Source organism: Pelodiscus sinensis, chromosome 20 (assembly GCF_052426305.1).
Source record: "Pelodiscus sinensis isolate ZL-2025 chromosome 20, ASM5242630v1, whole genome shotgun sequence".
Lineage (NCBI taxonomy): Eukaryota > Metazoa > Chordata > Testudines > Trionychidae > Pelodiscus > Pelodiscus sinensis.
In genome coordinates, this window is record NC_143071.1 from 1922062 (window position 1) to 1937276 (window position 15215).

General features: G+C 58.2%; 1 protein-coding gene across 4 annotated transcripts in view; it reads right to left on the bottom strand.

Annotated features, from left to right (window-relative positions):
- Window positions 1–14515, bottom strand: part of RBFOX3 (RNA binding fox-1 homolog 3) — a 198088-nt gene extending 183573 nt beyond the window's left edge. For 3 of the 4 annotated variants that reach the window (XM_089772019.1, XM_089772018.1, XM_089772017.1), the window contains exon 1: window positions 14315–14515. The gene's annotated coding sequence lies outside the window, so the exon portion shown is untranslated. The remainder of the gene's footprint in view (window positions 1–14314) is intronic. The other variant, XM_089772016.1, reaches the window with a different exon arrangement.
- Between the last annotated feature and the right edge of the window lie 700 nt (window positions 14516–15215).

Here is a 15215-nt window from a genome sequence, read left to right on the forward strand (position 1 = left end):
AGGAAGCACGGCGCTTTGCACCTCCCAGGCCGGCCCAGCAGAGTTTCCCCATTTACATTCTGCCGTGGTACGCAAGAGCTTTGCCACATGCAGCAACCGGCGCCGCTAAGTGGGCCACATGGACGAAAGCAGCAGAATCCACACGCTGCGGAAGCAAACGTCCATTCTGGAGGCTGGTGCAAATCCACCGATGCACGAGAGCCACAAGCCAAGAGCAACTGGCGGCCCGGTGCTCACGGAGCAGGCTGGCTGCCCCTCCCTGAGCCCCCCCTTCCCTCTCCATGGTGCCCCAGGGAAGCAAGAGTCCATTTGCACCCCCCATTTGCCAGCCAGGAACCCGTCGGGCAGGGTGGAACAGGGAGCTGCATCCTACGAAGCACCCGCTGCCGGAACGGGAATGGGGTGCAACACACAACACTTTGTTACAACGGCATCTCTCTGCTACTCCCAGCTCAGCCAACGCCGCCGACATCCCCTGCTCCCCCGCAGCAGAAAGAATGTGGCCAGCAGGTCACTGGCCGGGGCACAGCACTGCCCCAACACGGCCAGAGAAAGACCTTGGAGTCAGTGTGGATCGTCCCCTGCAAACATCTACTCAGTGTGCAGCGCAGTCAAACAAGCGAAGAGAATGTTGGGAATCATTAGAAAAGGGACAGAGAATAAGACAGAAAATATCGTATTGCCTCTGTATACAACTACGTGCAGTATTCAAGATGTGGGCATCTCACAGATGTGGTCCTCTCATCTCAAGAAAGATCTACTGGCCTTGGAAAAGGTTCAGAAAAGGGCAACAAAAATGATGAGGGGTTTGGAACAGGTCCCATATGAAGAGAGATTAAAAAGACTTGGACTTTACTGCTTAGAAAAGAGGAGACTGAGGGGGGATATGATAGAGGTCTATAAAGTCATGACTGGTGTGAAAAAAGTGAATAAGGAAAAGTTATTTACTTACTCCCACAATATAAGAACTAGGGGTCACCAAATGAAATGAATGGGCAGCAGGTTTAAAACAAACCAAAAGAAGTTTTTCTTCACTCCGCGCAGTGTCAACCTGTGGAACTCCTCGCCAGAGGATGTGGTGAAGACTAGGACTTTACTAGGGTTCAAAAAAGAGCTGGATAGATTCATGGAGGTTAGGTCCATCAATGGCTATTAGCCAGGATGGGTAGGAATGGTGTCCCTGGCTTCTGTTTCTCTGGGAACGAGTGACAGGGGAGGGATCACATGAGGATTCCCTGTTCTGTTCCCTCCCTCTGGGGCACCTGGCATTGGCCACTGTCGGCAGACAGGACACTGGGCTGGACGGACCGTTGGTCTGACCCCGTCTGGCCGTTCTTATGTTCAGTGTCTCCCTCCAGGCCCCTCCGCCCCAGGCAGCGTGCTCCTCCACTCAGCCCTCGGGGGAGCAAACGGGGTTTCTTCGTGCCTGGGCCGCAGTCACTGTCCATGAGCAAAGCAGCCTCTTCCCTGACTAGCTCATGACCCGGCGTCGTCCCCCTCCACACGCCCCTATCGCCAAAGGAATCGAGCCCGGGCAGGTTCTGCCAGCAGTAACCAGTCCCCGCACGAGGCACCAGGAGAACAAGACGCTGCCCCCGCGCCCAATGGGGAAAGCAGAAGCGCGGGAGACAGCGAGCGGCGGGCTGAGACACCCCAGGTACAAAGCTAGCGCATACGTCTGGCCCCCTCCCCACGGGCAGGGATGTGTCCCGGGCATTGTGGGAAAGGCGGGTCCTGCCAGACACGGACCTAGGAGCAGGCTTGGAGACGATGCAGGAGGAGGCCAGAGGGGCTGGGCTGCAAGGCCTGGCCGGGCTCCTCATGGAGTTTTACCCCGAGGCAGCAGATGGATTTGTGGGGAGACTGGACAGTCCCAGCCGTGGGGGAGACAGTGGTGAGGCCTCCCTGTTTCTGCATCTGTAGCACGGACACCAGGAAGCGGGCCAGGCAAGCGCCCCCAAATCCAAGGAGGTGGCTCCGGCTGTCAAGGCGGGAGATGCCGGGGGTCACTCCGGGCTAGGGGTTTGGAGGCGGGCGTGGACACTAGCGGGAAGCAAGGAAGCCAGCATGCCATGAACCAGGCCAGCGGATAAGCAGCAGCAGGAGAAAAGTGGCAGCGGAGCGCGGGTGCATCAATTTTGCATTGAATTTACAAAGACAACAAGGCAGCAGCACAAGAGCTCTGCTGAGAGAGGAAATTTCTTTCACCCCCCACCCACCCCCCGTGTTCATGGGGACTGGAGCGCTGCATTCTCAATTCTCTCTCTTCTTGGCTATAAATAATTGTAGAGTGGGAGCGAAATCCTGCCATCCCCAATCTCTCGCAACGCTGCACGAGAATATCCCATTCCACGGCTCCCTGCAGCAGCCGCCCTCCACACGAGAGCACAAGCAGGATTTACGGCCGAGCTCGACGAGGGAAGCTCCAAATGGAGATGTTTTAATTCTTAATGCTAACAGCTGCACTTAAGGCAAGACAGCCACGGAAGCCATGCCTGGGAGTAACCATGGCAACTTCATGGAAGTTAAATAAAAACTTATTAAAAAAAAAACCATCACGCGGTCCCTGCCTGGCGCTCTCAGCCACGCTGCTACGGAGATCAAGACGCAGCTCGCTCAGGGCTGCTAGTTACCTTGGCAATACGCGGTCTGTAGGCAGATGACCCCTTTCTAGACACAGCCATACGCGTGTTACATAAGACGTGTTCCCGGCAGACGGAGGTCGTGGAGGCAAGCCCGTGGACTTAGCGACGCCATGCTCTGCAGCTCTACCTACAAAGGCGGTTTGGGGGCCAGGATCCACTGCTCCCAATGGCAAATGCAGGGGAGTGCACAGAGCTGCCAGGGTTCCCTCCAAGGCTACCCAAGGAAGAGGTCTTGGTTGGCGTTCTCAGCACACCCCGTGCCTTCTGCCTCTGCTCAGTGCCAGTGGCAGCGTGGCGTCCTGCAGCCTGCCCGGCTCGCCCAGAGTGCATCGGCCTGCGCCAGCAATGTCCTCCAGCCCCGGGGCCCGCCCTCCCCCGGATACGTAGAGCTGGGTGCCCAACCAGAGCCGTGACGTGACACCTGTGACAGCCCAGCGGTGCAAGTGTAACCCCCACCCCTCCTGGCCGCGGGGCTGTCCCAGCGAGCGGCACCGACACAGAGAGAACAGCGCGACTGCGCTCCAGCCTGAGCTGGGTGCCAGTCGGCTGCAGGAGGGGCTCGAGCGCCAGAGGGGCCACGCTGGGTTCTGCCTGTCGGCCTTCCACAAGCTCCCCTCTGAAAGAGCAGCAAGCCACGCGCTGTTTCCACGGGGGCTCTGCCGAGAAGGAAGCAGCTCATTACGCGACCACCGCGAGCTGCTGGGGGAAGCGGTCTTGAGGTTCAACCACTATCATCCAACAAGCAGCTCAACCGCAGCTCCAAGCCAACCCCTCCGCAGGCTGCTCCAGACACTCAGACTTTCCTCCGCCAGAGATCGCGCTCTCAAACCCGCCGGTACCCGGCGGGGAGCCAAGACCTTCCCAGTCTGTAGCTGGGGAGGGCGTTTGTTTTTCAGCCCTACATCTCAAAGGCATGCTCAGTGCTAAGCAGCAGTGCTTGGAACCTGCGGATTCCTGGAGTTTTGTTACTGCGTGCAACGCGGCTCAATTGCAAACACAACACCGGGGAAGATCATAACCCAACTGACATCGTGCAGGGCACTGACGGCATCACCAATCCTCTTGTCCCCGCCCAGCCGGCAGCTCTCTGGGTAGCACTGCGTGTGTGCATACACACGATCCGAACCCATGTCCCAGGCGCACTGCTGGAGGATGCTACGTGAACACACAACACTGATGTGTCACCAACATTCTTCTGTGCTTCCCACTCACCCTCCTACCCACCTCCCTGCACAGCTCCAGCCCCGAGAAGGGCAAGGTGGGAAGGTTTCCCGGCCTTAATCTGGGAGAAGAATTTGAGTCCCCAAAAGAAACAGGCGGAATCCATTAGAATGTCTGTAAATTACGGTTGCCTGGATTTCAGACAGCGCATGCCCTGTGCCTTTAATGCAGCCCGGCTCAGACCTTTAAATGAAGGTGACTGATTTATTCGGACTATTGCTGCCTCTTCGAGACACTGCTCCCTGCCAACCATGCAGCACTTTAATTGTCCATCAGTGGAGCAGGAAAGAGTTGTAAATCTCTGCACCACGCTCCTGGGAGCTGAACACCGCTTGACCTCCATTTGCCAATCCCATTCACCTGCGCCCGGCTTGGCTGGGGGAGGGAAAGCCCCTGGGAGACAGATCACTGGGCTCTCCCGGCCCCGGGTCCTTGCAGAGAAATGCTGCACAGACAAGATTTAACAGTGCAGCTGGCAGAGATCCGCAGTGCTGTAGGAGCTGCTGCACTCGCTGGGCTCTCACGCCTTCCCCCGCCCTCCGGCCACTCTGCATCAGGAGCATTTTAATGGGCGGGGGGAAGCCAGGTGGAATTTTCGACATGCAGTCACACACGGGTCAGACTGACTTGGCCCCGTCTGCTCCGGGGGTCTGTCACGCAGCAGCGCAACCGCCGAGCACAGGGCGGGACCGGCTGCTCGCACTCCTGGAGTTAACTCTAGTTCCGGACAAGTCAGGGCCTAGAGCCGCACAGCCCGGACTGGCAGGGCTATGCCAGGGGCTGGCCCCAGGGTGCTCCGTCAAGTCTGTGGCATGAAGGGGCAGGCGCGAGCCGAGGCGGGGCGCAGGGAAGCGAAGGCACCAGCTACCTAAGGCTGTGCTATCGCGCCTCCCTCCAGCGCATCCAGCACCCGGGGCCATTAGGCACAGCTCCACACAGGCGCCCGGTCACTCCCAGACACAGGAGCATCGCCGCACCCCCCGGCCTGAAGCGGTTTCCATCAGACACAGGGCCCACCGTTCGGCTCCCCAGCTCCCAGGCAGGGCTTCGGCCGTGCGTGCTTCCTGTAACGCCTCGAGGTCACTCGTCAGCGCTTCACACAGTAACCCCCCCCCCCCCCGTCTCTTCGAATGAGAATGTGCCTCTAATTACAGGCTGAACCTCTCTACTCCGGCACTCGCTGGTCCGGCAACATCCGTGGTCCGGCGTGATGCGAGTTGGCCGGTTGCCCACTTAGCGAGGGGGTGGCCAAGTTTCCCGCTGTCCCTTAAAGTCTGTTTACGGCCACCAGGCCTGGCTCGGTGCTGTTCTTTAGCTCTAATTTACCCCCAATGTCTTCTCCGAGCCCGCTCAGCAGTGGAAGCGCAGGTCATGCTGCTAAACAGAATCGCCCTCTGTGGTTTGGCACCAGCAGGTCCCACGGGTGCCGGACTAGAGAGGGTCACCCGGTCGGGCTTTGTTTCCAAGCGGCGGAGCTGTTGCATCCACGTGGCAAATAGCCATTAAAGGGAAAAATCCAAGGAGCAAACGAAAAGAAGTCTCCCTTGCGCAGGAACATTCCTGCTCCCCTTTGTGCCAGCAGTTACTCCTCTCCTGCTGCCCGCGTGGGCCGTGGCGAGCAGGTGGCTGGCAGCTCCCCTGAGCAAGAGGCGTGTTGTTACACACCATGAGCGGTGGCACATGTACCCAGCAGAGCAGCCTGCAAAGTGGTTTTAGGTTGAAGTAAAATAAACACAAAACTGCCCACGTGCCCAGACCACAACAAAGGAACACAGAGAAAGCAACTGGCTGCAAGGAAAACAACTGGCTGCAAGGCAGATCTTGCCAACAGGGTCTCAGGATCCGCCTGGGTATTTCGGGCACAGGAGCAGTGACTGAAGAAGAGCTTTTCAACCTCCCTCTTTGAACAGATTTGCTAATCCTCCCTCCTGACACCACCCACAGAGCTCCGCATCTGGGGGAGGAGGGAGGAGAAGGAATGTAACAAGGCAAAAAGGACCGGTCTCTACAGAAAAAGAAATGGGAACTAGCAGCATCCCGGCTTTAAAACAACCTGCCAAAGGGGTCTCCCCTTCGGGGCTGGGGGTTTTTGGCTTGTTTTTTTGGTGATGGATAAAGGGCCGATGAAAAGTGGATCTTTCCCCCTCTTTCCTATTGTTTTACACATTAGAAATTCAGGTCCGGTCCAGCCTGGAAAACACTGTGCTGCCTCGGGAACTAGTGAAATGGTGTCGTGGCAGGAGTCTCGAGAGGGAAGCAGGGAAAGATTTTTAGCGAAACACTTGGAAACTTTGTCGTTAACCAGGTTTCACGCCAGAGAAGCGAAAACTTTGCTACAGTCTCAACACCTCAGCCCCCTCAGTTGGGGTGCAAGTGCCAAGAATATCACCCCCCCACACACCAAAAAGTCACCCTGCCACGCCAACGAACAGCCTTGGGGACGTGCCTGCTTCTTCAAAAGGCATTCAGCGGGGGAAGGAGGGAACTGGAACAGGCTGGTTGCATGGGCCTGACCTTACACTCGACTAGCAGGTGGAGAATCTGCAGAGAAAGAGTTAAAACGGCTTTGCTGACTCACAGAGGCAGAGGGCTCCTGACCCCCCCCCCCCCCAAATAGAAGGGAAGCAGGCCAGCATCTACAGTGTGGGGCAAGTACCCAGAACCACCCGCTAGGGCCAGGCAAGCCATAAAAGGAGGTCTGAGCTGACCTTATGTTTACGAATAGGCCCAAAACCCGACGAGGGAGGCTGACTGTGGACTCGGAATGAGTGGGTAGGGCGTATCAGCCCAGACACTCTTCAAAGAAACAAAACCCCTCAAACGTCTGTTACCCGGCCCAAGGAAGCACAGACAGAAGCCCATTTAAGAAAAGTCCTCCAGAGATCCCCTGTAGCAGAGACATTGGCTCCCCCTGCAACCACAGGGAATCCCCCAAGTTTCTAGCACTTATGGATACCCCCGTGTGACGTAGTGGGGGTACCTTGCTGGTTGCTATGCCGGGCAGTGGGCTGTGGGTGACCTCCACTGGCTGCTGGCTGCTGGCTGCAGCACGGCCCAGCAGGGCAGGGGATGAGTCATTATGCAAGGGGGCTCCGAACCTGTCTGACCAGTTATCTCCCAGGGAGCGGAACAACGGGAAGAAGGGGAGTGGAGCCCTGGCTGGGGGCAGGGCTGGAAGTGAGGGAGTTAGGTTTCTGGCTGGTATCATGGAGGAAGCAGCCTAGGCAATGGGCTGGGATTTAGGGGCCCAGGCTCCCCCATCTCAAGGGGGGCTGAGGCATCCTAGGCCTGCCCTGGAACCAGATGACATCTGTGCCGTGCTGTACCCTGGAGAAGCAATAAACTCCCTCTGTTCTACTGGCTGGGGGAGTCTGTTCGTGCCACTACGGGGGTGCAGGAGTCGGGGGAACCCCAAGGCGCCATCACACCCCGCCCACAGGGCTTCGCTGAGACACGGGGTGGATCTGTGCCAGCACCTGGGAAAATTAAAGCACATGGAGAGGGGCGCTGGGTGTACCTTTAAGGAACAGGCATCCCAGCAGCAGGTACCCCGAGTACATTAGGGAGGGCGGGGAATTGCAGGCCAGTAGCAATTCTCGCAAGGTGTTCTGTGTCCGGTTCACCACTGGATGCTCTTCCCTGAACTAGTGGCAAAACCAGACTCTTCCCAAGGAGAAGAGGTGGATTCTCACCCAGCCTAGCCTCCCGCCTGGAGTTTTTGAGGCTCCTTTCTGGGGGCGGCAGGGGTGGAGGCGAGGACACAAGCCACAGCCGGAAGGACGGCGAGGCCGGGGCTGGAGTCTTGCCAGCTCCGAGCGACACTGGCCCCCGCGGCTCTGCGGCTCTACCGCCCTGCGCTCCTTTCACTCATGTCTTGCCGCCCCGCCTCTTCATGCAATAGGCGGGCAGCTCCTTCTGCGTGACCACCTCAGACCTGGCCCGTCGTTTTCGTAATTGCTTCCCTGGGCTATCTAACGAGAACAAATTTATTTGCTGAAAGCTCCCCCCACGACATGCTAAACAAAAAGACAATTCAAATAAAGGGAAGCCCTTCCTTCGTGGCTCGCATTGTCTCTCATAACCTTCAGAGGCATTTATCTAGCCGCAGCAGATGCACCTGAAAAACTGGGAGGACAAACTCATTTAGCCAACGCAAGCACTTAAAAAGCTGTGTTTACGGAACGAACGAGTGAACATGCAGGGCCCCCGCTGGATGAGGGACCCCACGGAAAACGTCTTCAAGGAGGGCACTTCTCCAGGCGTGGCCAGATGCAGCCATCCAGACTGCTCTCTGTGCAGGAGCACCCTGCCCCACATGGAGTCCCGGGGCTGTGCCTGTGACGTAGTGGGGGTACCTGGCTGGTTTCTATGCTGCTGGCTCTGGGGTAACCCCCACTGGCTGCCGTGGGTACCACGACCCAGCAAAACAGGATGAGTCACTATGCAAAGGGACCTCTCAACCAGTAGGGCCAGACACCCCCCATGGAGAGGAACAAAGGAAGGTGGAATGCTGCCCTGGCTGGGGGGCAGGGCTGGAAGAGAGTTAGTTGGTTGCTGTCTGAGAGCATGGAGGAGACAGCCTAGGGAAAGGGGCTGGAGTTTAGGGGCCCGGTCTCCCCCATCTCAAGGGGGCCTGTGACCAGATTCCATCTGTGCTGTGCTGTATCCTGGAGAGGCAATAAACTTCCTCTATTCCACCGGCTGGTGAAGTCTGTTTGTGCCATTTCGGGGTGCAGGAGACGGGGGACCCCCAACCCGCCGTCACAGTGCCAATCCAACTGCATCGGGGACCCAATACCTCAGCTAGCAAGCATCCTGGGCACCCCCGTCTGGCACAGAGCGGCAAACACATTCAAAAGCCTCATCTAAAGAGGACGAGAAGAGGCCTGTTTGATGGGACGGGGAGGAACAGCTATCGCAACGGGATGGATCGGCAGCAGGAAGCATAAACCAAAGAGGCAGCTGTGCTGGCAGCCTGGAGAAGGAGCAAACACTGCGCTCATTCTGCCTGACTATCCTGTAGGCCTGAGACACAAATGCGATGCTTGGGGTGGAGGTGCTGAGTGACCTAGCCCTCGTAGAAACAGTGGGATGTCAATGTTTGTTTGGTTTAAAACAAACAACAGGAAGTATTTTTTCCACTCAACGCACAGTCAACCTTTGGAACTCCTCGCCAGAGGATGTGGTGAAAAGCAGGACTGTAACAGGGTTCAAAAAAGAGCTAGATAGATTCATGGAGGTTAGGTCCATCAGTGGCTATTAGCCAGGATGGGTAGGAATGGTCCCTAGCCTCAGTTTCTCTGGAGGTGGGTGACAGGGGAGGGATCACATGAGGATTACTGTTGTGATTCCTCCCTCTGGGGCATTTAGTATTGGCCATTGTCGGCAGACAGGACACTGGGCTAGATGGACCTTTGGTCTGACCCAGTACGGCCGTTCCTATGTAATGGGAGGGCACAGCTGGCATTTTGTTTCTGCTGGTGGTGCACATGTGCACAGGCCTCGGTGCACATAAAACACATTCTAATCGTCTTCATCCACGTGTATAGAGAACATTGCCCCCAACCCTGAGCCCTCTCCTGCACGCCGAACCCCTCAACTTCACGCCCCCCACAGACTGTCCACATGCAGATTAATTTTGTGACGTTGACCGGCATGGAGACGATACATCGCACATCATCCCCATATTGGTGCACAGAACAAAATTCATCCCACACGTGACCATAAAAAATTAAAAGGCGATGCCCTCCCATCTGTGTAGGTAGCATCGTCACAGTTGCCTTTACGTGCAGACAAGCCCTGAGAAACACACGCAAATGTTTTTTAAAAGGGGAAAAAAAAAGAAGTGAAGGTGTGTCTCCCCCCAGAGAGCTAACAGGCAGACATGCAGCAGGCTAACAGAGCTGAGCTCCTGAGGAAGCAACGGGTCCAAGAGAAATCTAAGGAAACTGTTTCCAGGAGCAGGAATCCCATGGAAAAATCCTTACCCTGCCCACCAGCCGTTTCTAGGACTCACTCACCAGACCCAGGCCTCTGCCCGTCTTTAGAGTAGCAAAGGGGGCGGGGGACACCCCACAGCCTTGCAGGCGACCCCCAAGAAACGTGACCTTTTGTCTCAGCTACAATTGCTTTGCTCTACTCTAAGGAGGGGGAGGTTTTCCCTCCACCGCGTTTTTGAAGGGACGTTTTCCTCCCCTTTCCTGCGCGTCCCTACGTACAAGCTGCCGTTCTGAGCCCCCAGCACAGGATCACAGAAGAACGTCCAGTCGCTCTCCATCTGTGCGCTCGCCTGAATTCGCTCCCATCAGACCGGACCCACCTGCAGACTCACAATCCTTTGGGCTCAATGGCACCGCGGAGACAGAGCGATCCGCCCTGCTGGCCCATCCCACAGCCAACCCCCGACACCATCTACCCGTCACTCTGCAAGGACGGGCTGGAGCCCTGTGGCAAAGTCTCCCTGGGCCTCTTCTGCCGCGGCGCCTGCATCCCCTTCCCAATGAGGAGAGTTTATTTTAAACAAACTATGAATTATTTTAGGAGGGAAAATAATCAGCGTTGTGTTTCCTCTGATTCGTACAAAGACAAAGCCCTTTGCTCCAGAAAACGGGCTCCCAGCAGCCAGCAGACCCTTCCGGCCGGCCCGCCAGTCCTGCGTGCTTTGACACAACTCCTGACCCCGCACCGCTCACACACCTCAGGCAGGTTTTGGGTTTCTACGGTTCGGAACAATGGCCTCCGCGTTTCGCTGCGTGTGGTCTAATCGCAGCGCAGCCATTTCCTCCTAAAGCCAGAAAGCTCTGCAGGGAAGGGGCTGTGGTACTCGGTGTTTGTCCAGCTCGCAGGGCTATGAGACCCGAAGAGGGACCGAGGCCTGCGGGCACAACCATAACACACATAGCAACACACCTTCGGTCTGATGGAAGAAACAGCCGGGGGATGAGGAAATGCCATCCCGAATTTGCAGCGAGAAAGAACAGGGCATTCCTGAAGCGTTCCCAGCTTCCCAAAATGTACAGCCACCTACACCGATTCCGCGGCTCCTCTCCCGCCCCCGCCGAGAGCATTTAATCCCCCGTTCCCCGAGCGAGAGAGGCCACAACCGTATCAGTGCTGGGGAGAAAACAAAGCAGCAGGAAATCACTCCTGCCCAAGGCCAGGTTTTCACAGAGGCAGCAAGCCAGTTCCAAACCTTTATGAAAAGCAACTCAAAATAGTCAATGTCAGTAATGTCATGCTTGCTGGAGCGAGAAGCCGAGAAATCCCTGCTCCCGTGCCCCACACACTAATGAAGTCTCTTCTACTCTTCCCAAGGCAGGAGTTGGGCGAGGCTAGCAGCCCCTGGGTGCCCTGGCTTTGGGGGAGGGGGAACTGGTGTGAGGGGCACTTCTCCCGCCTTTCCCTTCCACCTACCAGCTGCATTATCTTATGCACCCTCAGCGCCCAGCTGTTCCCTGCAGAACATGCTGCCTCATAGTTTGGCTAGCACCTTCCACCAGCAGCACGGAGCACCACACTGCGAGAAGGGCTTCTCTGGTTTCTAACGCACTTGCCGACATTAGAAGGGTGGGGTGAAACCCCATGCATTTTCTATTCCCTGTTGTAAATACCAACTGAAACTGACCCACACTCGTACAAGGAGTTAAATAAGTGCACCCAGTTTTTACCTTTGCAGCACCTACAACACGGGTGATTAAAAAGGTCCCCCCCCCCCCGTTTCCCAAAAGCAATGTTTGAGATTAGCCCTACAGCATGGCAAGCCTTGCTTAGAGTGAAATGACTTTGAGACAGAAGCAGGCGTCCAATAAAAAAAGAAAAAAACAAGGAAGCTGCACAAGCTTGGATCGATTTGCACTCCCATGCAAACAGCTTCTATTCCAAACCATATTCCTCGGCCTTAGCAGCTTCACACAGCTATCAGAGATGTGCAGGTCAGAAAGCAGAGAGAGGGTCCCCCCCAGGTACCCTCCCCACCCACTTTTTCCTCCTCTTTAATCAGGCTGCACGTCATGCAACTTTTTCTTTACAATTTACATCCACCTGGAGGGTCGGATTTTAATTAATGTTATATTCCTGTTAACAACAGTGCCTAATTAAGACACCTGTTAAGAATCCATAATGTAAACTCAATAAGGAGTTCTGCCGGATTTTGATTTATTTATTTATTTATTTTTGCAAACAAATAAAATGCTGCAGATTTGATCTTTAAAAAACAATCATCTATTCAATTAATTCATTGACGGGGACTTACCCAAAAGCCTACCTACTCCCCACCCCTTGCAGAACTTCTCAACAGCAACTCCACTGCTTGAAGAAATCATTGGAAATGACCCACCCGTGCTACAGATTTTTATGAGATTTCCTTGCAGAGGAGTCTGCCTCTGGTCCCACCCCCAAGATCCTCTTTCACTAGCTGCCAGACTACAGTTTATGGCAGGTTTCACGAGGGCACGCTCTTCTGGTTGAACTACTGAGGGCTTTGCCAACTCAGAACACATTTTTAAACAATCTTCTTAAACCCATTTTCCTCCATGCCACCCACCCACCCAGAGATATTACATTGCACAAGTCAGCCAGAGCTAGCAACACTACCTATCAGAGGGAGGGAGGAAGCTAGCAAACACTACCTATCAGAGCTAGGAAAGAAAGAAAAAAAGAAAAAAGACAAGCTACCAGTTCATACAATCCGGTAATCTTCCACCACAGGAATTCGGCGCTGCAGCTGGGCTTGCTAAAGTTATGGCCTGTATCCCCCGAAGCTACTTCGCTGCCTTTATAATGATTTCCGAGGGAAACACTCATTGTGTGCCCCTGCTGAGGCACAATAACGTGCGCGCTAACCAGGGAAGAAGGGGTGTCTGGAGCTGGAAACACAACCCCCCCCAAGCAGCACAGGCTGGGATGGCAATGCAGGGCCCCTGGCGGAGCTTTGCTCTGTATTGTTATTCTGCACAGCAACCCAACTTCTCCGCGAAGGCTGCAGAAGAAACAATAAAAAGGGCTTTGCGCTGCGCTCCCCCACGCCAGCCCGCAGGCTCCCCCACGCCGGCGAGAACAGAGGGGACGCGCGGAGGCAACCCACTGGCCACAGGAACTGCCACCTGGCAGAAAGCTTCCTGAGCAACCACTCAGCCACTCACCACCTTACGAGCCGGATGCCCAAGTCCCCCGCAGCTGGTGTGACCCGCTCGCCCCGGAGCCCCCTGCCCAGGGTAGGCCGGGCAGCCGGGTTTGGAACCAGTATTTCACCAGCAGGCATGAGACAGGACGCAAGAGGCACCCTAATTAAGACACCTGCACTTCCTGAGCAGTAGCCCTCTAGCACCTCGCTCCCCAGAGTGTGACACCTGGAGAGAGACTTCATTCTCTCCACTGGTCCGAGGCATCCGCCCCGCCCCACACACGCAGGCCGCAGGGCACCCCTCTGCAAACAGAGGTGAGGAGCATTGCAGAGGGAGCGAGACTTGCTCCCTGTATCCCCTCTCAGCATCCTGGTTACTATTTACCTGTGCTCACCGTTATTAGCAGCACATGGTGGGCGGGAGGCCTGAATAGCTCTGCTCCCCTCACATGGGTTTTAAAAAACGTCTCAAAAGTGATCTTCCTAAAAAGGGCGCTATGAAATGCAAACTGTGCTTTTCGAAAGAGAGCATCCGGACTGCCTGGTGCGCTCTTTCCAAAGAGCGGCTTGCTTTTTTGAAAGTACCAGTTGTAGTCTAGACGCTCTTTCGAAAGAGGCTTGCAGTCTAGACGCAGCCACAATGTCTCCACAGAACCATTTCCAAAGTCTGGCTTCACAATCAAAACTCACTCACATGAGGCAGACTGGCACCCTCTCCCCCCGACCCAGCATCCCCTCCTATCTCCACATCCTCCCCACCACTCCGCATCCCCTCCAACCACTCCCAGCTGGCACCCCCTCCCACCCCACGCCCTGCCGGCACCCCCTCCACTCCCACTGCCCCCCCCCAGCACCCCCCTCCCACGCCCCCCCACCCCACTCCCAGCTGGCACCCCCTCCCACCCCACGCCCCCCCCCAGCCCCCCCCAGCCCCCACCCCCTCCACTCCCACTGCCCCCCCCCAGCACCCCCTCCAACCACTCCCAGCTGGCACCCCCTCCCACCCCACGCCCCCCCCCCAGCCCCCCCCACCCAGCACCCCCTCCAACCACTCCCAGCTGGCACCCCCTCCCACCCCACGCACTCCCCACTCCCACCCCCCCCAGCACCCAGCACCCCCTCCAACCACTCCCAGCTGGCACCCCCTCCCACCCCACGCACTCCCCACTCCCACGCCACCCCAGCACCCAGCACCCCCTCCAACCACTCCCAGCTGGCACCTCCTTCCAGCCCCGGTCTAGAGCTCCCCGTCCTGCCCCCCCCATCCCTGTGCCCCTCCACGTCCGGCCCCCGCGCCCCCCCGGGCTCCCCGCGCGGGGCCACTCACGTGCTCAGGGCTCCCCGCGGCGGGGCCCCGCGCGCCCAGCGGCATCCCCCGGGCAGCAGCGACCGGGGCAGCCCGGCAGCGCGAGGCGGCGGGTCGGTGCCTGGCGCGGGGATGGAGGGAGCGAGGCGGCGGCTCCGCGCTGCTCTGCGCCCGCCCCCGGCCGCCGGCGGGGAGGGGGCGGCGCAGGCCACGTGCCGCTGCACCTGCTCCCGCCCCCGGGCCCCCCCCGGCCCTGCGGGGAGGAGAGACCCGCGCCCCGCCCCACGCGCCCCCCCCCCGGCTGCACCGCGCCCCGCCCCGCCCCACGCCCCCCCCCCGCTGCACCGCGCCCCGCCCCGCCCCACGCGCCCCCCCCCCCCGGCTGCACCCCGCCCCACCGCCCCCGCCCCGCCCCGCCCCACGCCCCCCCCCCCGGCTGCACCGCGCCCCGCCCCGCCCCACGCGCCCCCCCCCCGGCTGCACCGCCCCGCCCCGCCCCACCGCGCCCCCCCCCCCCCGCCCCGCTGCACCGCGCCCCGCCCCCCCCCGCCCCCCCCCCCCGCAGCAGCGCTCGGACGGCAGAGGGGGGGTCTCCGGCCCTCGCGGGGGGCCGCTGGCCTGTGGCTGCATGTGCCGCCTCCCCGACCCCCGCCCGTATCCCGTCAGTGCTGGGTCGCAGGGCCGGCCCCGCCGCTGGCAGACACCCGTGTGAGCGGCTCTGCCTCCCCGACCCAGCCCCGTGTGGCCCTGGCCCTCTAGAGCCGGCTGGGCCCCCCTCCAGGACCCAGGGAGTTCCCTGTGGGGGAGGGGAGCTAGGCTAGCCCAGCTGGAGGCACCAGCCGCTGAGGCTCCTAGGCTGTGGGACAGCAGCCCACAATAAATCAGCTGGAGCCCCAAGACCCTCCAAGGCCAAGGGGGAGCC